General features: G+C 42.2%; 1 protein-coding gene across 4 annotated transcripts in view; it reads left to right on the forward strand.

Moving 5' to 3' along the window:
- pkia (cAMP-dependent protein kinase inhibitor alpha) overlaps positions 1-22,978 on the forward strand; it is a 134,580-nt gene that overhangs the window by 55,323 nt on the left and 56,279 nt on the right. For 2 of the 4 annotated variants that reach the window (XM_060824146.1, XM_060824145.1), the window contains exon 2: positions 21,543-21,636. The exons of 1 other annotated variant lie outside the window; for it this stretch is intronic. The gene's annotated coding sequence lies outside the window, so the exon portion shown is untranslated. Of the gene's footprint in view, positions 1-21,542; positions 21,637-22,978 lie in introns of those variants that run through there. One more of the 4 variants, XM_060824147.1, reaches the window with a different exon arrangement.

Here is a 22,978-nt window from a genome sequence, read left to right on the forward strand (position 1 = left end):
CAAGCAGAAAGACTGTTTTTCCACCTACTACTGATGCACCAACATTTACTGGTGTACATGTTCAGTGAATGGAAGATGGGGATTGTGAATGAGAAACTCTAGAAATATGGGTTTTCCTGAACTATGCAAAGCTTTAGCTCCAGAGTAATTTTAATTTGTTTCTACAAGTTTCCCACCTCACATCCTATTGGTAGAAGAGGGGAGCAAATATTGAAGGGGCCAAGGGAGCAAAATTATCACATGTGGGGGAAGGATTGTGTCATTGTGAGGAAAGCAGAGATATTGTTGAGTGGCGTGGTTAAGTTTTACTGGTTTGATTCTTGTTCAGCAAGAAGCCTTACTGCTCCCGCTGCTCTTGCCCATAAGCAGTGCTATAAATCTACCTTTCTGATGCATCTAACTTCCTTTTGCCTATATCATTTCCAGAAGCAGGTAGAAATAAAACAGTTGATTAGATTGGATTCCCTACCGTGTGGAAACAGGCCCTTTGGCCCAACCAGTCCTCCGAAGAGTAACCCACCCACACCCCTCTTACTAATGCACCCAACACTATGAGGCAATTTACCATTGCCAATTCACCTGACCTGCACATCTTTGGACTGTGGGAAGAAACCCACGCAGACAAGGGGAGAATGTGGAGTTTGCACACAGACAGTTGCATGAGGCTGGAATCAAACCTGGGACCCTGGTGCTGTGATGCAGTAGTGCTAACCACTGAACCACCATGTAGTTGATAGTCATTAAGAAATGCATTTTATTAAAGTTCAGACTCATAGGCCTCTTAAAAGATTTACCCAATTGTTCATCCTCTGTTTGTCCGCAATACCCTGCTTTCTGTCTTTGTTGAACTTGGGGTGAGTTCAGAATTGAAAGTTTCAACATTTAACATCCTACCTGACTGAAATCTATCCATACTTAGATCTTAGAGTCTTTCACACCGCCCTCATCAAATCTAAGCTTCATTTGTGCATCAGCTGCTTTCTCACAAATTTTGTTTTCTTGTATTGATCCCTATTTTTGTTTTCTTTCTTCTCTCTTCTTCATGCTGCCTCTCACTATTACAGCATAGCGTCATACAGCATAGAAACAGACCCATCAGTGCAACTTGTCCATGCCTACCAAGTTTCCCAAACTAAACTAGTCACATTTGCCTGCATTTGGCCCATACCCCTCTAAATCTTTCCTATCCAGATACCTGTCCAAATGTCTATTAAATGTTGTAACTGTACTTGCGTTTACCACTCCCTCTGGTAGCTCATTCCACATACAAACCACCCTCAGCGTGAAAACGTTGCCCCTCAGGTCCCTTTTAAATCTTTCTCCTCTTACCTTAAAAAGGCCCAGGCTAATGGCTCTGTTATTGTTTTTTTTTCCACTCAAACTCGCATGTCTCAACCCAAACTCTTGTTTGATTGTTAGTAATCATCCTTTTGGAGTAACTGTTTCTGGAGATTTAAGTGAATAAATTTCAACAACACTTTGTGACATTCTGAAGCAACTTCTTTGTACAGCGAAAGAAAAAAAAAATATGGTGGACCTAATGTGGAATTATATAAAAATGTTTGCAGGTCAGACAGTATCTGTGGAGAGGGGAAAACATTATTAACTTTTACAGAGCAGTACAGGCTCTTTCACCTTCAATGTTGCGCCGAGCTGTGAAATTAATCTAATGCCCATCTAACCTACACCGTTCCATTATTATCCGTATGTATAGCCAATGCCCATTTAAATGCCCTTATTGTTGGCGAGACTACTACTGTTTGCAGGCAGGCCGTTCCACGCCCCTACTACTCTCCATGTAAATAAACTACCTCTAATATCTGTCCTAAATCTATCACCCTTCAATTTAAAGCTATGTCCCCTCATGTTAGGCTTTACCATCCGAGGAAAAAGGATCTCACTATCCACCCTATCTAACCCCCTGATTATTCAATGCGTCTCGATTAAGTCACGTCTCAAGCTTCTTCTCTCCAACAAAAACAGGCTCAGTTCCCTCAGTCTTTCCTCGTAAGACTTTCTTTCCATACCTGGCAACATCATCTTAAATCTCCTTGGAACCCTTTCCAAAACTTCCACATCCTTTCTATAATGTGGTGACCAGAACTGTATGGAATGTTCCAGGTGCAGCCTTACCTGTGTCTTGTACAGCTGAAGCATGACGTTGTGGCTCCGAAATTCAATCCCCCTACCAATAAACACCAACACACTATATGCCTTCTTAACAACCCTGTCAACCTGGGTAGCAACTTTAAGGGATTTATGCACCTGGACATCGAGATCTCTCTGTCCATCTGCACTGCCAAGAATTTTACCATTAGCCCAGTACTCTGCATTCCTGTTAGTTCCTCCAAAGTGAATTATCTCATATTTTTCTGCATTAAACTCCATTTACCACTTCTCAGCCCAGCTCTGCATCTTATCTATGTTCCTCTGTAACCCACAACATCCTTCTGCACTATCCATAGCTCTGCTTACCTTAGTATCATCTGCAAATTTACTAACCCATCCTTCTACACCCACCTTCAGATCATTTATAAAAAATGACAAAAGTAGTGGCCCCAAAACGGATCCTTGCAGCACACCATTGTTAACTGAACTCCAGGATGAACATTTCCCATCAAGTACGACCCTCTGTCTTCTTCCAGCTAGCCAATTTCTGATCCAAACCAATAAATCACCTTCAATCCCAAAACTCTTTATTTTGTGCAAAAGCCTACCATGTGGAACCTTTTCAAACAAATTACTGAAGTCCATATATACCACATTAACCACTTTACCTTCATCCACCTGTTTTGTCACCTTCTTGAAGAATATAATAAGGTTAGTTAGGCACAATCTACTCTTCACAAAACTGTGTTGACTATCCCTTATCAAATTAATACTTTCCAAATCATTATAAATCCAATCTCTTATAACCTTTTCCAACACCTTATCCACAACCGAAGTAAGGCTCACTGGCCTATAATTACCAGGGCTGTCCCTGTCGATGATGATGACATAAAAAATGAAGCCAAAGGCTCTGCAATCCCCTCCCTGGCTTCCCAGAGCTCATTTATTTTCAGATCTTCCAAAATTGCTAAAACCTCCTATTGGTCAACCTCAATCCCATCTAATCTTGTAACCTGTATCTCCATGTTCTCACTAACATTGCCCTTTTCCAATGTGAATACTGGTGAAAAGTATTCATTAACCCCTATGTCCTCAGATTTCACACACAACTTCTCACTGCTATCTTTGATTGGCCCTTCTATACACATAGAAGGCCTTAGGATTTTCCTTGATCCTATCCACCAACAACTTCTCATGCCCCCTCCTGGCTCTTCTAAGCCTTCTCTTTAGATCTTTTCTGGCTAACTTAGGGGGCTATAACTCTCAAGCCCCCTAACTGAGCCTTCACGCCTCATCTTCACATAAACCTTCCTCTTCCTCTTGACAAGAGCTTCAACTTCTTTTGTAAACCATGTCTCCCTCTCTCCACAACTAACTCCCTCCCTGATTGGTATATACTTATCAAGGACCCGCAGTAGCTGTTCCTTGAAGAAGATCCACTTTTCAAGTGTGTCCATACCCCATCCTATGCAACCTATATGTTGCCTAATCACATCATAATTGCCCTTCCCCCAGTTATACCTCTTTCCCTGTGGTATATACCCACCCCTGCCCATTGCTATTGTAAACATAACCAAATTATGGTCACTATTGCCAAAGTGCTCATCTACCTCCAAATCTAATACCTGGTCAGGTTCATTCCCCAGTACCAAATCCAATACGGCATCACCCCTTGTTGGCCTGTCTACATACTGTCAGAAAATCCTCCTGTGCACATTGAACAAAAACTGACCCATCTAAACTAGTTGAACTATCGTCCACCCAATCAATATTTGAAAAGTTAAAGTCCCCCATAACAACTACTCTGTTACTCTGGCTCCTATCGAGAATCATCTTTTCCAACCTTTCCTCTACATCCTTGAAACAATTCAGAGGCCTATAAAAAAAACTCCCAATGGGGTGACCTCTTTTTTCCTGTTTCTAACCTCAGCCCAAACTACCTCAGTGGATGAGTCCTCAAACATTATATCAGCTGTTGTAATATTATCCTTGATTAACAATGCCTCTTCTACCATCTTCTCTGTTTTTGCTGCAAAATCTAAATTCCGGAATCTGCAACAACCATTCCTGTCCCTCCTCTAGCTATATCTCTGAAATGGCCATGGCATCAAAATCCCAGGTGCCAACCTATGCTACAAATTCACCCACCTTATTCCTAATGCTCCTGGCATAGAAGTACACACATTTCAAACCAGTGGTGCCCTCTCATGACCTTGTAACCCATCCCTGACCTCACTACGCTCAACCCTCTGTGCACTGGAACTACAATTCAAGTTCCCATCCCCCTGCTGCATTAGTTTAAACACCCCCGAAGAACATTAGCAAAATTCCATCCCCCCCCACCCCCCCAAGGATATTGGTACCCCTCTTGTTCAGGTGAAGACCATCCTGTTTGTAGAGGTCCCACCTTCCCCAGTAAGAGCTCCAATTATCAAAGATGCAGCAATCCCTCAGCACTGACTCTCCGATAGTACGGCACTCCCTCAGCACTGACCCTCCGACAGTGCAACACTCTCTCAGCACTGACTCCTCGACAGTGCGGCACTCTCTCATTACTGACTCTCTAACAGTGCAGCACTCAGTGCGACTTTCATTTTGAAAGTCTTGGTGTAAAACATTTTTGGGCCTCCTCAGTTTTGTTCGTCATTGGCTGATATAAATTCCTTATGTTAACATCTACCTCTATGAAATAATCTTGTCCTATTCACCTTCATCATCGTGAAGCCATTTACAACTCACTGTAGTGTCTGTTTGCACTACTCCATGTAATGCCTTGCCATTTAAATTTATAATCCTTTTTCTTACTTCCTAAATTACTTGTGAACATTTGGCAAAATTGGAGCATAGAGTTGGTATAGCAGTCGTATTCTGCTGCTTAAAGGGCATTATACACTTGACTGTATAACATATTTCCTGGGAAAGTTATTGGAATATATAATTAAGGACAGAAGGATTGAGCACTTAGAGAAAATTGAGCTGATTAGAGAAAGCCAACATAGATTTTTAAAAGGTTAAGTCATTTCAAAAAAAACAAATTAAATTTCGAGGAAGTCACTAAAGTAGTAGACAGGGGAATGTTTATGGTTTTTTTATGTGGACTTCCAGATGTAATTCAATATAGCTCCATTTGAGAAAATATAAGATAAAATTAACTTTAATGGAAGTTAGAGCACATTATTGACCTTGTTATAATCATAAATGAGACAGAATTGAAAGAGGCCATTTGTCTCATTATACTCTGAGAGGAGTTGGTTAGCTCAGTTAGCTGGGCAATTGATTTGGTGATGCAGAGCGATATTAACTTCATGGGTTCAATTCCTGTAGTGGTTGAGGTTACCATGACGGACTCTCCTCAACCTCTCCCTTCATCTGAGGTGTGGTGAACCACAGGGTAAGCCAGTCATCTGTCTTTAATGTGAGGGCAGCCCTATGATTGAATAGGACAGTGACACCTTTACTCTTTGGTAGAGCTAGTCAATTAATCTCACCATCCTGGATTTGCCTATTCACTCTGCATTTTATCCCCTACAAATAATTATCCCATTCCTTCATAAATATTTGTATGAAATCTCCTTCCTCCACCGCTTTAGGCAAAGCATTCCCTGTCACAATTCACTGTGTTAAAATAGAAGCTTCCTCACTTTGCCTGTGACTCATTGGGACAATCATCTGAAATGAATTACTGGTTGCTGATCCTTCTATTAGAAGCAGGGTCTGATTTGTTCTTCTCAAAACTATGAACACAAGTACCAAGTCTACTACCTTCTCTGCTGTAAGGGAGACAACTTGCTTTATTTCTAAAGCTGAGCTGTCTCAACCCTATTACCATTTTCGTAATTTTGTTTTCACCCTCTCTAAAACCCTCCTGGAGTTGTGTTGTCTAAGGTGATGGCTCTGAAATAACTTCTCAGAGCCTGGTATCCAGTTACCATGGAGAGCCAGTTCTCCAAGTAAACAGGATGCTTAACACTCTGGTTCTGATCTGTCAGCCAGGGCTTCCTGATTGGGGCTGTTAATCGGTCCAATCAGGGAACTCATATTCTATGAGGTCTAACTGGCTGTCCTTGTTATAATTACTCCAGGAAGTTAATGTTTTTGTTACACTGAGCTGCACTCCTTGTGAAAATGCCATGCAGAGTCTGTAAATAGACATAATGAGCTCTAAACATGCCTTCATAGGGAGCAAATATACTGTTTACAGCCCCTGAGAGTCTGAGTAATTATGCCTGACTTCTAATGTTGTTGCATTATTGCCATCATATAACCCAGCTTCTTAACTAAGAACAGTGGCTCGACTGCAAAGAGGCTAAGCAGTAATGAGCCCTCTATCACTGATCATGTGACAGGCGAGTCACTGCCAGCAAGTTACCTCAAATAACCTTTAGTCTGACCCACATGCGGGCAGACATGTCATACATCACAAACTATTCCCAGCTGTTTCTGTTTTCGTTTTGGCCAAGCACTAGGCATGCACACGAAGGGACAATACTGTGGATGCTGGAAATCTGAAGTGAAACCCAAAAATAACTGAAAATACTCAACACGTCAGATGACAGCTGTGAAGAGAGAAACTGAGTCAACCTTTCAGGCCGAAGGTCTCTTAACAAAGCTGAGAAAAGTTAGTATTGTTCGCTGACACTAACACAGATTCCAGGTGGGATGCAGCCAGACTGGGAGTGGGAGAGAGTGGAAGGTATCGGGATGGAGGAGGGAGAGATTGGGAAGGGGGGGTGCAAGGAAAGCAATTAGCAGGTGGTTTGGAAGAGGTGGGGGTAGGGGAAATGTAAGGTCGGGGTGGGGGGGGCTAAGGGAGAGGTTGGGGGACCCAGGAAGAGAGTTGGAAAGGCTGCGGGTCAGGGAGCACAGGAGGGAGAGAGGGGAGGAGAGGGACTCCTCACTCCTTGGCTCTCCTTGTCACCACCATATCACAACACCCCCCCCCCCCCCCCCCCCCACCCACCCCCAATCCCTGTTCACTCCAGGGTTTCCCACCAACCTGGGTCTAACATCCCTCGCTCCATCACAAAAGCCCATTCAAAATTGTGCATACTTCCCTGCACTTGTGCGGAAATGCATGAGCACTAACTTTTATTGTCCATCCCATGTTGCCCTGGATGGTAGTGAACTGCCTTCTTGAACTGCTCCACCTGCTGTAGGCTGACCCACAATGCCATTAGGGAGGGAATTCCAGGATTTTCATCTAGTGGCAGTGAAGGAAAGGCGATATATTTCCAAGTCAGGATGGTACGTAGCTTGGAGTGGATCTTGCCATTAGTGCTGTTCTCATATATCAACTGCCCTTGTCCTTCTAGATGGAAGGAGTGTGGGTTTTGCAAGAACTCCGTAAAAATGTTTGGTGAATTTCTGCAGTGCATCTTGTAGATAGTGTACACTACTGCTACTGAACATCAGTGGTGGGTGGAGTGGATGTTTGTGGTTCTGGTTCAATTTGAGTGGGTTGCGTTTTCCTGGATGATGTCAAGCTTCTTGAATGTTGTAACTGCGCCCATCCAGGAAGTGGGGAATATTCCATTACATTCCTGACTTGTGCCTTGCAGATGGTGGACAGGCTTTGGGGAGTCAGGAAGTAAGCCACTTGCCACAGTATTCCAAGCCTCTAATCTATTTTTGCAGCTCCAGTGTTTATGTGGTGAGTCCAGTTGAGCTTCTGGTCAATGGTAACCCCGAAAATGTTAATAGTCAAGGGGGATTCAGTGATGGTAACACCATTGACTGTCTTTACAATAATGTCCTTACTGGCCTCCCACATTTTATCCTTCAGAAACATGAAGTAATGAAAAAATCCAGCCACCTCTGTCCCATACCGAGTCCCTTTCATCTATCTGCCCTATCCTTGCTCATAGACTCTGGGGTAAGCAAACTTGTTTCTAACTCTTTTTGGGTACTCACTCCTCTCTAATCTTTTCCAGCCCAAAACCTACTGAGATTGTAAGCCATTGAAGAGAAGAAGCTAAATAGGTGCTAATGGAGGAAATTCATGCTCCTCTCATGATTACATCTTGAGCTTCCATTATTTCAGTCTTTCCACTATTCATGGTAGTGAATTCAGCTACCATGACTCTTGGATAAATGCTCCAACAGTTGGACTGCAATCAGGAGGGAATCCAATTTGCTTCCTGCATGTCCCACCTTTTTCCTACCCCAACAACTCTCTCACTCCAAGGGCCAGTAAAAGATTCCTGGTTCATTCCACCTTTAACAGAGACAGTACAATGTTGACATCTCTGTCAAATATAACAGTGATTAGAGAAATTGTGTTATTGAGTGACAGGTGCCTGCAGATACTCTGGGTGCCAGTTACACAGTGGTCACTGTCACCGGGCCTGGTGGGGCATAATTGATACTAACACTTCAGATCCTTTTGACTCATGACTCAGACAATACAGCATTTACTTGTTAATAGTAAATCCCTCTGAGCAGGGTTTATCAGTCTAATCAATATAAAACTAATGCGTGTCTGTGTGAAACCTGAGGTGATGTTTCCTTTTAATTTCCTGTACTAATGTTAACAAAGAACCCATTCAGAAAATAGGAAATTAATGTCCGTAACTGCCTTAGATTCACCGCAGAATAGAGACTGACACACAAAGCAATGGTCTCTTCATCTCCATATGTCTCAAAGGGTATCTTTTGGAGGTCAATGAAATTAATCTAAAACAAGGTTTAATGTCAGGAAAAAAATTTGGAACAGGCTTAATTCTGTAAAGGGCAAATTTAGTGTACACATCAAGAGTATTTACTTACCAGTAGAATGATAAACAGCTGCAACATGTTGCCGGGAAAATTGCTGAAGGTGAAACTACAAGATTCGCTTCAGTAAAAGCTGTCCCAGGCCTGCTGCAGTGCTCCACTTAGACTCAATGCAAGCTGGAAGAACAGCATCTCAATTTCTGCTTGGACGCCCTGCAGCCTTCAGGTCTCGATAACAAATGTAATCATAATAAAGCATGACTGCCTCATTCCATGCCTACTACTCCCCAATCCACACCCTTTCCTTCATTCAGGATGACGGCGTCGCTGGTTAGGCCAGCATTTATTGCCCAGAGGGCAGATAAGAGTCAACCACATTGCTGTGGGTGTGGAGTCACATGCAGATCAGAATGGGTAAGGATGGCAGATTTTCTTCTCCAAAGGACGTTAGAGGACCAGATAGGTATTCATGACAATGGATTCATGATCATCATATGACTCTTTAATTTCAGATTTTTTTATTGAATTCAAATTCCACCATCTGCCATGGCGTGATTTGAACTCAAATCCCCAGAACATTAGCTGGGTCACGGGGTTAACAGTCCAGTGATAATGCCACGAGGCCATCCCCTCCCCTGCTTGGATGTGGGTTGCTTTCAGAACAGCCCACCGAGAGCCCCCATTATCACCTAGCTGTCTTCTTTTCTTCCGTGTTTTACAATCTCAATCTCTTTGTCATAGAGCCATAGAGCACAGAAACAGACCCTTCGGTCCAACTCATCCATGCCAACCCAACACCCTAAATTAATCTAGTGCCATTTGCCAACATTTGGCCATATCCCTCTAAACGCTTCCTATTCATGCACCCCATTCATGATGCCTCTTAAATGTTGTAATTGTACCAGCCTCTACCGCATCCTCTGGCAGTTCATTACATACATGCACCACCATCTGCATGAAAATGTTGTCCCTTGGGTCTTTTTTAAATATTTCCCCTCTTATCTTAAACCTATAACCTCTCGTTCTGGACTCCCCTACTCAAAGGAAAAGACCTTGTCTATTTACCTCCTATCCATGCCCCTCATGATTTTATAAACCTATATAAAGTCACCCCTCAGCCTCTGACGCTCCAGGGTAAATAGCCCCAGCATGTTCAGCCTTTCCCTATAGCACAAACCCTCCAACCCTAGCAACATCCTTGTAACTCTTTACCTCAGCCTAACTTTTTGCCTTGTGTTTTTTTGCTCTTGTCTCCTCTCCACCAATCTGCCCCCTTTGCCTCATCTCCCCAACATCAGTCTAGATATCACCTTATCTAGTTGCTATCTGTTCTGAAGAAAAGTCACTGGACTCAAAACATTAATCTGTTCTTTTTTTTTCTACACAGATGCTTCCAAACCTGCTGAGTTTGTCCAGTAATTTCTGTTTTTTGTTGAAAAAGACGTATTTTTTTTTGTCCCGTTGGGCAATAGAACGCGTTCACAGTCATGGAGAGTTAAGAACAGAACTGGAAATTAAAGTCAATTTTCACAAGGGAAAATTTTTTCTTCTTAGTATTGTGTCAAGTTATCATTTATATGTCTGAACAATGTTAATTTGTGTTTTATTGGACATGGGTTTTCCACAAGCTTTGAGATCCTAATGCCAGGACTGCGTCGAGTTACATTTGCTGGAAGCTAGGCTAGTGGAACTATTTTCCTGAAGGTAGTCTCCTCCACTCCATCTCTGTACTCTTTGTCAGATGAGTCCCCGATGTTACTGGCCCAGACACAGCATTGGCTGATCTGCAGGAGATGTGGGCGTTGCTGTTCAAGGCAGATCACAGAACCGAACGTCCATCTCAAAATGAAGGTACCCTCGAAGGGGTGGAAGTAATTCAATATTTCAGAGTGGGAGAGAAACATCTCCATTTGGGTTGCTGGGGACCTTGGAGGTTGCCTTTCCTCATGGTCCCTGAGACTGCCACAGAGAGACCAATGCTATGGTCTCCCAACATGGCAAAGTGTGGAGGATACTCCACTGTGGGCAAATCATAGAAGCCCTACAGCGTGGAAACAGACCCTTCAGCCAACAAGTCCAGGCTGACATTCCAAAGAGTAACACGCCCAGACCTATTCCCCTACTACTCTACATTAACCCCTGACTAATACACCTAACCTACACATCCCTGAACAATATGGGCAATTTAGTACAGCCAATTCACCTATCCTACACATCTTTAGATTGTGGGAGGAAACCGGAACACCTGGAGGAAACCCACACTGACAATCATCCGAGGCTGGAATCAAACCCAAGTCCCTGGCACTGTGAGGCAGCAGTGCTAACCACTGAGCCACCATGCCACCCAAAAAAGACGGCCTCACCAATCTCCAGTAATGGAGCCTTTTCTTTTAAATTGCCCTTGTAGAGTCATAGACATGTACAACATGGAAACAGACCTTTCAGTCCAACACTTTCATGCCAACCAGCCATCCCAGCCCAATCTAGTCCTATCTACCAGCACCCAGCTCATATCCCTCCAAACCCTTCCTATTCATATACCCATCCAAACGCCTTTTAAATATTGAAATTGTACTAGCCTCCACCACTTCCTCTGGCAGCCCATTCCACACACACGTCACCCTCTGTGTGAAAAAGTTGCCCCTGAGGTCTCTTTTATATCTTGTGCCTCTCAACCTAAACCTATGCCCTCTAGTTCTGGACTCCCCCACCTCAGGGAAAAGACCTTGTCTATTTATCCTATCCATGCCCCTCCTGATTTTATAAACCTCTATAAGGTCACCCCTCAATCTTCCACCCTCCAGGGAAAAGAGCCCTAGCCTATTCAACCTCCAATCCTTGTAAATCTTTTCCGAACCCTTTTGAGTTTCACAACATCCTTCCGATAGGAAAGAGGCCAGAATTGTATATTATATTCCAAAAGTGGCCTCACCAATGTCCTATACAGCCACAACATGACTTCCCAACTCCTATACTCAATACTCTGACCAATAAAGGAAAGAATACCAAATGCTTTCTTCACTATCCCATCTACCTATCTGTGCTACAAGTTGTCAATTTGCTTCCCAGGTCATCGTGGGAAACTTCACCGACGTGGGAATGCATGTAGAGCCCCCATTTCCCCTCTGCACACCTTCATTCCTATCACCACAAAACCACAAAGCTGAAACAAATCCCAGCTTATGGTATCCAAGAAGGTTTAGTTAATTCCTTACATTTACAATTTCTGCTGAATGTTTGTGCTTCTGGACATTTCCAGTCATGCAGACAAGAGTAAAGGTTGATATCTCATTTACATACTTTCTTCAGACCATTTCATACAAGACAGACTCATGCAATATTACTCTTCAACCAACTATTGATGAAAGTAGCCTATGACTCATAATCAAACAACCTCACTCCTGCGTGCAACATCTCATGTTGCAACCCAGCTGACACTAGGAACACATCCAGCTGGGAAAATGTCAATTTAATGTGACATTCGACCCCTAACCTACACTACTGGAACACTAGGACATGGTGCTGTCGTGGTAAAAATTCCCAATGAAGGGCTTTTGCTCGAAACGTCGATTTCGCTGCACTTTGGATGCTGCCTGAACTGCTGTGCTCTTCCAGCACCATTAATCCAGAAAATGGTACTGTCGTGATCTATAACCAGAATGTATCCACCTTACACATTCAGGACTGGGCTTTTGCTGAGATATAAGGGGTATCTGACTATCATCAAAATGATAGGGGCTGTATTCCAGAAATCCTGAGCCAAATCCAACACACATCATTTTCATTGGGGTGGGAGCTCGAATACAGAGTGAGTTATAGTTTGCACATCTGTGGTTCTGCTCATGTAAAATTGTAGTATTTGAGTAATAGATAAAAAGCTGCCAGAATCATTTGGAGGAACACGGTACCCTTTAAGAGAGGGAAGAAATCATTTTGGATAGGTCCAGGGACCCTTTTGGGAGAATTCAGATACTTTTGACATTTAAAAGGCATCTGGATGGGATTATAAATAGGAAGGGTTTGGAGGGATATGGGCCAGGTGCTGGCAGGTGGGACTAGATTGGGTTGGGATAGCTGGTCGGCATGGACAGGTTGGACCGAAGGGTCTGTTTCTGTGCTGTACATCTCTATGACTCTGTGTCAGATGCCGTTTAGGAAAGGTAAGGTACCCTTTGAAATCATTAAAAGTAGACATGAATAACCGTAAGTTATAGCTAAAAATTGTCAAGTTACTTAAATCCCTGGGCTCTTTCAATTTAAAACAAAAAGCTGCTATTACCAGTCACCTGATACTATAAGCCTGAGCATTACCATTACAGAATTAGTAATGACAATTGATTGATAGCTCTAAGTGTTTATAATGGCTTTGAATTTCAAACATGGTTTAGTACTCAAAGGAAATTAATGTATTTAATAAGTTGTTTTATTCATGAAATAGTCACGTCATTAATAGCTTATAACTAATACAGCTCTGCAGTTGGTCAAGGAAGAAAGGCTAGGAGAAAGTGAAGAATGCAGATGCTGGAGATCAGAGTTGAAAATGTGTTGCTGGGAAAGCACAGCAGGTCAGGCAGCATCTGAGGAGCAGGAGAAACGATGCTTTGGGCATAACTCTTCATCCGAAATGAGGCTTGAGTGTCTGGCAATGGTTTGTGATCTACTAGTACACCCTTCCAAGGCAATAAATGAGGTCTTCACTCAGCTGCACTAAGTGCTACAAGACAGACAGGACCTTTTGTAGATTAGATAGGTCTAGACAGTAGATAAAAATAGTATAGATATAGACAGTAGATGATAACTGGGTGCAGAAGACGACCACTGACTGTCAGACTCAAGTTAGCAGCATTTAGTTTACATTGTGGAAGTGAACTACAGCCAGTATTCATCTCCTTTGTGTTCCCTTTTCAGGCGGTCAAGACAGCTCATGTTTGGACTTGCCCAAATGCTTGTCTGTATGTGATGTGCACCTTCTGGACAATAACAGGATACAGGTCACTGGACATTGGTGAAAGTATTTTGGGGGTCTGAGAGAATCTTCAGACAGGTTATATTTGAAATAAACCATGTGGCTTTTTGGTTAAGCAGTCACCCGGGTGTCATAGAGTCAGAGAATCATACAGCACAGAAACAGACCCTTCAGTCCAAACAGTCTGTGACAAACATAATCCCAAACCAAACTAGTCCCACATGCCTGCTCCTGGCCCAAAACCTTCCTAACCTTTCCTCCTCATGTATCCATCCAAAAGTCTTCTAATTGTTGTAATGATGAATAAGATTATATATGCGAGGGAGTGTTGACCGTGTGCTTTGTGGCTGCTGTGCCATTGCATCATCAATGAGGGACAATGGCAAATTGCCAATGTTTGTACTTGTGTGCCAACATTTTCTGATTTTCCTCTTGAGTCTTAAATGGTGACTTCAGAGACTCGCCCTCAAATGAAAATTACCCAATTATCTTGCGTTTTATCTCATTAAAGCTCCAGTGCTTGTCTTGGCCATTAGGTCAATGCTGTTTCACAACAATGGCCCAGCACACTCCATCCCCCTCAAACCCTCATCCATATTGACAAAGCACCAACACCTTACCATGACCAAGGGAAGCACTCAATGAATGGCAGCTATCAGGTACCCATCCTGCTTCACTTGTCGGAAAATTGCACCATCTAGTTTCCTAGTGGTGGAGAGGAGAATTGAAAGAAACAGATATATGAAGTGCATTTGAGTTTTAGTGAGATAAAACACAAGATAATGGTTAAGTCAGTAAGTGACCCTGCAGTGGGTTTGCCTTGAGTAAAAATCTTTAGATAGCTTAATGATATCTTACAAAGTGTAAACTAATCTAAAATTAGATGTCAGAAACAACATGGGTCAGACTATCTTTCGCAACTGCTAGCTCATGTTTTTTTTGCAATGATATGAATAGCAAGCTCAATGAAACGGAATATTACTGAGTTGCTATGGTATCAAATGAATAAGGGGAAAGTCAGTGCTTGTGATGGCTCAAGAAAGATGATAAAACAGACAGGAACAGTAGTTGTTGACTCATTTATTACAAGGTAACCATTTGCTAAGGAACACATCTGCTGACTTGTTTGTTGTATATTTTAAGGGCAATTATTGAGGTAGCTGGCCCTTGCTTACATTGAAATAAAAGATGGAATCATTTTTATTTCTTGCTTACATTGCTTTCATTTGAAGGATAAGGCACAGTGAAAAGAAGAGTTTTATTAAGATTGATATGTCAGACATTGCTAATAATTCAGTACAAAATTCCTAGCAGCTTTTAGATTTGAGCAGGTGCTTGGTTTGATTCTCATACTAAACTTGCAATAGCTGAATTTTGTTTTTTTTATGGCTCAGAGAAAGTCGAAAGCAGACAATAAGAATAAATTGCTGAACATGAAAGAAAATGATAAGACTTACGGAACAAGTAACAATGACTTGGGGGCATAAATCTTATCGGTATTCCTACCCATGGTTTATTTAACTTTTAAGTAAATCAAAGGCAGTGCATCAAAAATGAAAGTGGCTAGTGGCCATTGGCCACCATGAACATTAGTCTGAGAAGGTCCAGTCATAAATACACCAACTTAGTGGTTGCTAGAAAAATCCTTCTGAAAGATTGCAAAATCTTCCATGTGCTTCTTGAAGCTGCACTACATCCTCCAAAGAGAAACCTTTGCCAGTATTAAGTAACAATATAACAGAGGAGAGTGTGAGGATGGAGACATAGAGTCATAGAGATGTACAGCATGGAAACAGACCCTTCGGTCCAACCTGTCCATGTCGACCAGATATCCCAACCAAATCTAGTCCCACCTGCAAGCACCCGCGCATATCCCTCCAAACCCTTCCTATTCATATACCCATCCAAATGCCTTTTAAATGTTGCAATTGTACCAGCCTCCACCACTTCCTCTGGCTGCTCATTCCATACCCTCTGTGTGAAAAAATTGCCCCTTAGGTCTCTTTTACATCTTTCCCCTCTCACCCAAAAACTATGCCTTCAAGTTCTGGACTCCCCAACCCCAGGGAAAAGACTTTGTCTATTTACCCTGTCTTTGCGCTTCATAATTTTTGTAAATCTCTATAAGGTCACCCCTCAGCCTCCGACACTCCAGGGAAAACAGCTCCAGCCTGTTCAGCTGCTCTGTATAGCTCAAATCCTCCAACTCTGGCAGCATCCTCATAAATCTTTTCTGAACCTTTCAAGTTTCACAAACCTTTTCCAATGGGAAGGAGACCAGAATTGCATGCAATATTCCAACAGTGGTCTAACCAATGTCCTGTACAGCGCAACATGACCTCCCAACACCTGCACTCAATACTCTGACCAAAAGAGAAAAACATACCAAATGCCTTCTTCACTATCCTATCTACCTGCGACTCCACTTTCAAGGAGCTATGAACCTGCACTCCAAGGTCTCTTTGTTCAGCAACACTCTCTAAGACCTTACCATTAAGTGTATAAGTCCTGCTAAGATTTGCTTTCCCAAAATGCAGCACCTCACATGTATCTGAATTAAACTCCATCTGCCACTTCTCAGCCCATTGGCGTATCTGGTCCAGATCCTGTTGTAATCTGAGGTAACCCTCTTCACTGTCCACTACACCTCCAATTTTGGTGTAATCTGCAAACTTACTAACTGTACCTCTTATGCTCACATCCAAATCATTTATGTAAATGACAAAAAGTAGAAGACCCAGCACTGATCCTTGTGGCACTCCACTGGTCACAGGCCTCCAGTCTGAAAAACAATCCTCCACCACCATCCTCTGTCTTCTATCTTTGAGCCAGTTCTGTATCCAAATTGCTAGTTCTCCCTGTATTCCGTGAGATCAGTCTCCCATGGGGAACCTTGTCGAACACCTTACTGAAGTCCATATAGATCACATCTACCACTCGACCCTCATCAATCCTCTTTGTTACTTTCTCAAAAAACTCAATCAAGTTTGTGAGACATGATTTCCCACGCACAAAGTCGTGTTGACTATCCATAATCAGTCCTTGCCTTTCCAAATACATGTACATTTCTGTCCGTCAGGATTCCCTCCAACAACTTGCCCATCTCTGATGTCAGGCTCACTGGTCTATAGTTCCCTGGCTTGTCCTTACTACCCTTCTTAAACAGTGGCACCATGTTAACCAACCTCCAGTCTTCCAGTACCTCACCTGTGACTATCGATGATACCAATATCTCAGCAAGAAGCCCAGTAATCACTTCTCTAGCTTCCCACAGAGTTCTTGGGTGTACCTGATCAGGTCCTGGTGATTTATCCACCTTTCCCCGTTTCAAGACATCCAGCACTTCCTCCTCTGTAATCTGGACATTTTGCAAGATGTCACCATCTGTTTCCCTACAGTCTATATCTTCCATGTCCCTTTCCACAGTAAATACTGATGCAAAATACTCATTTAGTATCTCCCCCATTTTCTGCGGCTCCCCGCAAAGATCGCCTTACTGATCTTTGAGGGGCCCTATTCTTTCCCCAGTTACCCTTTTGTCAATAATGTATTTGTAAAAACTCTTTGGATTCTCCTTAATTCTGTTTTCCAAAGCTATCTCATGTCCCCGTTTTACCCTCCTGATTCCCTCTAAAGTATGCTCCTCCTTCCTTTATACTCTTCTAAGGATTCACTCGATCTATTCTGTCTATACCTTAGATATGCTTCCTTCTTTTTCTTAACCAAACCCTCAATTTCTTTCATCATCCAGCATTCCCTGTACCTACTAGCCTTTCCTTTCATCCGAACAGGAATATACTTTCTCTGGATTCTTGTTATCTCATTTCTGAAAGCTTCCCATTTTCCAGCCATCCCTTTACCTGCGAACATCTGCCCCCAATCGGCTTTCGAAAGTTCTTACCTCATGCCGTCAAAATTGGCCTTTCTCCGATTTAGAACTTCAACTTTTAGATCTGGTCTATCCTTTTCCATCATTATTTTAAAACTAAGAGAATTATGGTCGCTGGCCCCAAAGTGCTCCCGCACTGACACCTCAGTCACTTGCCCTGCCTTATTTCCTAAGAGTAGGTCAAGTTTTGCACCTTCTGTACTAGGTACATCCACATACTGAATCAGAAAATTGTCTTGCACGCACTTAAAAAATTCCTCTCCATCTAAACTCTTAACACTATGGCAATCCCAGTCTATGTTTGGAAAGTTAAAATCCCCTACCATACTAACCCTATTATTCTTACAGATAGCTGAGGTCTCCTTACAAGGTTGTTTCTCAATTTCCCTCTGACTATTGGGGGTCTATAATGCAATCCCAATGAGGTGATCATCCCTTTTTTATTTCTCAGTTCCACCCAAATAACTTCCCGGGATGTATTTCTGAGAATATCCTCCCTCAGCACAACTGTAATGCTATCCCTTATCAAAAATGCCACTCCCCCTCCTCTGTTGCTTCCCTTTCTATCCTTCCTGTAGCATTTGTATCCTGGAACATTAAGCTGCCAGTCCTGCCCATCCCTGAGCCATGTTTCTGTAATTGTTATGATATCCCAGTCCCATGTTCCTAACCATGCCCTGAGTTCATCTGCCTTCCCTGTTAGGCCCCTTGCATTGAAATAAATGCAGTTTAATTTATTAGTCCTATGTTCTCCCTTCCTTCCCTGACTGTTTGACTTGCTTATGTTCTCAACTGTACCACTCTCAGATGGATCTCTTTCCTCACTATCTCCCTGGGTCCCACTCCCTACCTTACTAGTTTAAATCTTCCCGAGCAGCTTTAGCAAATTTCCCTGCCAGTATAGTAGTCCCCTTCCAATTTAGGTGCAATCCATCCTTCTTGTGCAGGTCACTTCTACCCCAAAAGAGATTCCAATGATCCAAAAATGTGAATCCTTCTCCCATACACCAGCTCCTCAGCCATGTATTCATCTGCTCTATCCTCCTATTCCTGCCCTCGCTAGCTCATAGCACTGGGAGTAATCCAGATGTTACTACTCTTGAGGACCTCCTTTTTAAATCTCTGCCTCACTCTCTGTAATCTCCCTTCAGAATCTCAACCTTTTCCCTTCCTATATCGTTGTTTCCAATGTGGGCAATGACCTCTTGCTGGCCCCTCTCCCCCGTGAGAACATTCTGCACCCTCTCTGAGACATCCTTGATCCTGGCACCAGGGAAGCAGCACACCATTCTGCTTTATCGCCGCTGGCCACAGAAACGTCTGTCTGTACCTCGGACTCAAGAATCCCTTAACACAATTGATCTCTTGGAACCCGAGTAGCCCTCGTTGCATTAGAGCCAGTCTCAATACCAGAAACTTGGCTGTTCGTGCTATGTTCCCCTGAGAATCCATCACCCCCTTCATTTTCCAAAACAGCATAACAGCAAACAAAAGACTCCTGCACAAGCCTCTTGCCTCTCTTAACTTTCCTGGAGTTAACACATCTATGTGACTGTATCTGAGACTTTCCCCCTTCCTATAACTGCCATCCATCACATACTGTTGCTGTTGCAAATTCCTCATCGCTTCTAACTGTCTCTCCAACTGATCCATTCGATCTGATAAGATTCACAGCCAACAGCATTTATGGCAGATATAATCCGCAGTAACCCTTAAACTCTCTTTAAACTCCCACATCTGACAAGAAGTACATCTCACTGTACTAAGACCATTTTTGCTCCTTCACAATCTACAGACCCAGAAAATTAACACTGCCTTATCCCTCTAAAAGCACTGCCCCAGGTTAAATTAATAGTTAAGACTTATATTTTAAATTTAATCAGAGACCTATCTCCAAAAACATCTAATCAAGATAGAACCCACTCTACACCATACTGCAGATTCTCTGTAGGCCACACTTAAAAACAATGATTAATTTATCTGATTCTGTGCAGTAAACTTTGCCCAAACAGTTCCTCCAAGATCAGTTGTGAATTTCACTGTTTGTTAATTTTCCCAAATGCACTCTGATGTCCAGCGATACATGAATTCAAACAGCAAAGGCAGTAATTGTGTAGGTTTTCTCTCTCTCTCTCTCTCTCTCTCTCACAATGACCTTGTCATATGCTTCCTTTGTCTGTTCATCTCCCTTTTAAAACTGAGCCATTCTGAGACAACAGAAGCGACCTGGAATAAAAGCTGCTGTACAGGAGTTTCTGCTGTAACGTGACAGTTTTATTCCTCTATAACCTTGGGTTACAGAACATCATGCTATGAAAATGACACTGAAGAGGATCGCTGTGGGAAACCGCTATAGAAAATCACACTATGAAAAACCGCTGTGAAAAACTACTGTAGAAATCACGCTGTGGAAATCTGCTGTAGAAATCACACTGTGGAAAACCGCTGTAGAAAATTGCGCTATGGAAAACCAATGTAGAAAAGCACACTGTGGAAAATCACAGTAAAAAATTGTGCTATGGAAAACCACCCTAGAAAATTACGCTATCGAAAACTACTATAACATTCCATTCGCCTTCCTAATTGCTCACTGCATCTATATGGTGGCTTTCAATGGAAAAGCACTGTACAAAATTGTGCATTGGAAAACTGCTATAGAAAATCACACTGAAGAAAATTGCTCATAGAAAATCGGTGTACCTGTTCCAGAGAAAGTTTGCATTATCCAAACATGTCCACGATTCACCAATTGTTTTATGACCAATGTGTGCTGATGAAATGTGTGTTATGTAATTGTTTGTCAAGCCTGAGGGAAGTAGTGAGACTTTGGGCATGTGCATTTCTCAGCAATGGGGAAAGCATGCACATTCTGTCAATGCCTTGAATGCCAATTAGGAACCTGTGCTTGCTATCAAATCTCTATTTGGATGATATTAAGTTGGTATTCAGTCAATCAGGGATAGGCTCTGCAGAGGATGAGACACTACTCTCCTGACTTGAGGATTCAAAGTCTTTTCCAATTTAGCTCAATACTTTAGGCAAAAATCAAGATGGCAATTCTATACATTGCATTACAAACATTTCTGGTGAGTCTCTCCCACTATTTATTGCCCTTTTTGTTTTTAATTACATATATGATAATCTGTTGCTTGAGTTTCAGACACTTATTATTTCCTTTGTGCTAATTTAGCGTAACAGCTTTCTAACTTTCTTGTCAATTTTCAAAGGTTGTGCTATGAATAGAATGAGCCACTTGAGTGTATGATGAAAATATCTGCCAACTCTTCGAAGTGGTACAGACTATGGAGTAGACTTAGATTTAGATTTTATTGTCACATGTACTCAAATACAGAAGTGCAGGAGTTAAGTGAAAAATGTATAATCTCGCCACACACCGCTCTATCTTGGGTACAAGTTCCTAGCTGGAGAATCATAAGAGCATGGTGGAAAGAAAGAACAAAGTTAAAAATTAAAATATTGCAATAATTCTTGCTATTAAGTAGAGGAATAAAAAAAAGCTAAGGTTCAAACATCATGCCATATATGCCAAAAAAATGGAGCTAAATTGATTCCCATTGGGTTTTAGGCAAGCCGGTGATGCGAAGTAGACTTAAAAACCAACATTTCAGATACAGAATGGTTTAAATGTTAGGCCTCATCTAGATTGCAGTGTGCTATATCATTTGCCTGGTGTGTGTGCCATCATTATGCATACTGCTTTACTGATAAGGCAGCTTAACAGTTGTCCTCAGCAGTTGCCTTGATCAGACATTAGAAATTGGGAATCGCTCACAAACGTCAGGATTGCCATTTAAATGCCTGCTGCAGATACAGTTTTCTCTGACATTGGTATTTTTGTCAAGGCAGGTTGATTCTTCAAAGCTGTGGGAATCCAGATCAGTACAATTCAGTTTGTTAACCTTGGGAGAACCCTTCTGTGGAGTTGGGAACCTTTTAACAGGTAAAGTTTACAAAGTCATACCTCTTTCAAATGTCATAGTGTGGTAGTGATGATTTATGAATGCTTTTAATGTAGTAATTGAAAATTGAGCTTTGACTTTAAAAAGTAAGTGCTCTTCAAATTAAGCAGCAGTATGTAAGTGTTTATATAAAAGAGAAAATTTTATCCCATGGATAAAGTGTACCTTTGCTATTAAATGGGTCACTTAGACATTGTGGTTTGAATTTTATGATGAGACACAGTTCTGAGATCTACTGACCTTCGACAAAAAATATTGAAGAGATGCTAGAATTCTTTAATTGAAACTTCACTGAAACTTTTTAAAAAAGGAGCAGATGGTGAAGTATCATGCCCTTGCAACTTCAAAGATTGTATTATGTTGAGTCCTGAAAGCTTTTTCAAATTATCAACAGTGCCTAACAACTCCTTCATGAATATATTGAAGAACTTCAGATAAGATTTTTTTTAAGGGAGTTTCAATGGCTGTTTATTTGATTAACAGAGTTATGAGTTGCTAAGGTGAACAATTTTATTCAAGTGGAATTTGAATAGCTTTTGAGCATTTCAAAAGACTTCCAGGTGTTATGTTATGGCATTATAGTTCTGTGCTTAGTCGGTATTAGGCAAATGAAATGGAGGAGGCAAGTGGATTATGAAGGAGACATGTGGGGGATGGAAGAACGAGGAAGGGGAGGGTAAGGCAGCTTAACAACCACATCAAGCACTGGACCAATGGATATAGACCTCCTAACCTGTCAGCCAGAACATCTGTTACCTTACACTTGCTTTGGGACAGTGGCCATGACTGCAGTCTGATCTTGATTGGTACCTCAAGGGGTACCAGTATCCTTGCTGGAACGGGAACCAAAATTGTAGTTCGAATATAGAAAAGGATGAGAGTAGGGAGGTCCGAAATCAAGTTTCAGGGATGCAAGATGGCACCGGCAAGCAAGAGGTTTGCTTGAAGTGTGTCTACTTCAATGCCAGAAGCATCCGGAATAAGGTGGGTGAACTTTCAGCATGGGTTGGTACCTAGGACTTCAAGGTTGGTACCTAGGAGACATGGATAGAGCAGAGACACGAATGGTTGTTGCAGGTTCCAGGATTTAGGTGTTTCAGTGAGAACAGAGAAGATGCTAAAAGAGGGGGTGGTGTGGCATTGTTGGTCAAGGACAGTATTACAGTTGCAGAAAGGATGTTTGGGGATTCGTCAACTGAGGTTAGAAACATGAAAGGAGAGGTCAACCCCTGTTCGGAGTTTTCTGTAGGCCTCCGAATAGTTCCAGAGATGTAGAGGAAAGGACAACAAAGATGATTCCTGATAGGAGTGAGAGAGACAGGG

The sequence above is a fragment of the Hemiscyllium ocellatum genome, chromosome 4 (genome assembly GCF_020745735.1).
Source record: "Hemiscyllium ocellatum isolate sHemOce1 chromosome 4, sHemOce1.pat.X.cur, whole genome shotgun sequence".
Classification (NCBI taxonomy): Eukaryota; Metazoa; Chordata; class Chondrichthyes; order Orectolobiformes; family Hemiscylliidae; genus Hemiscyllium; species Hemiscyllium ocellatum.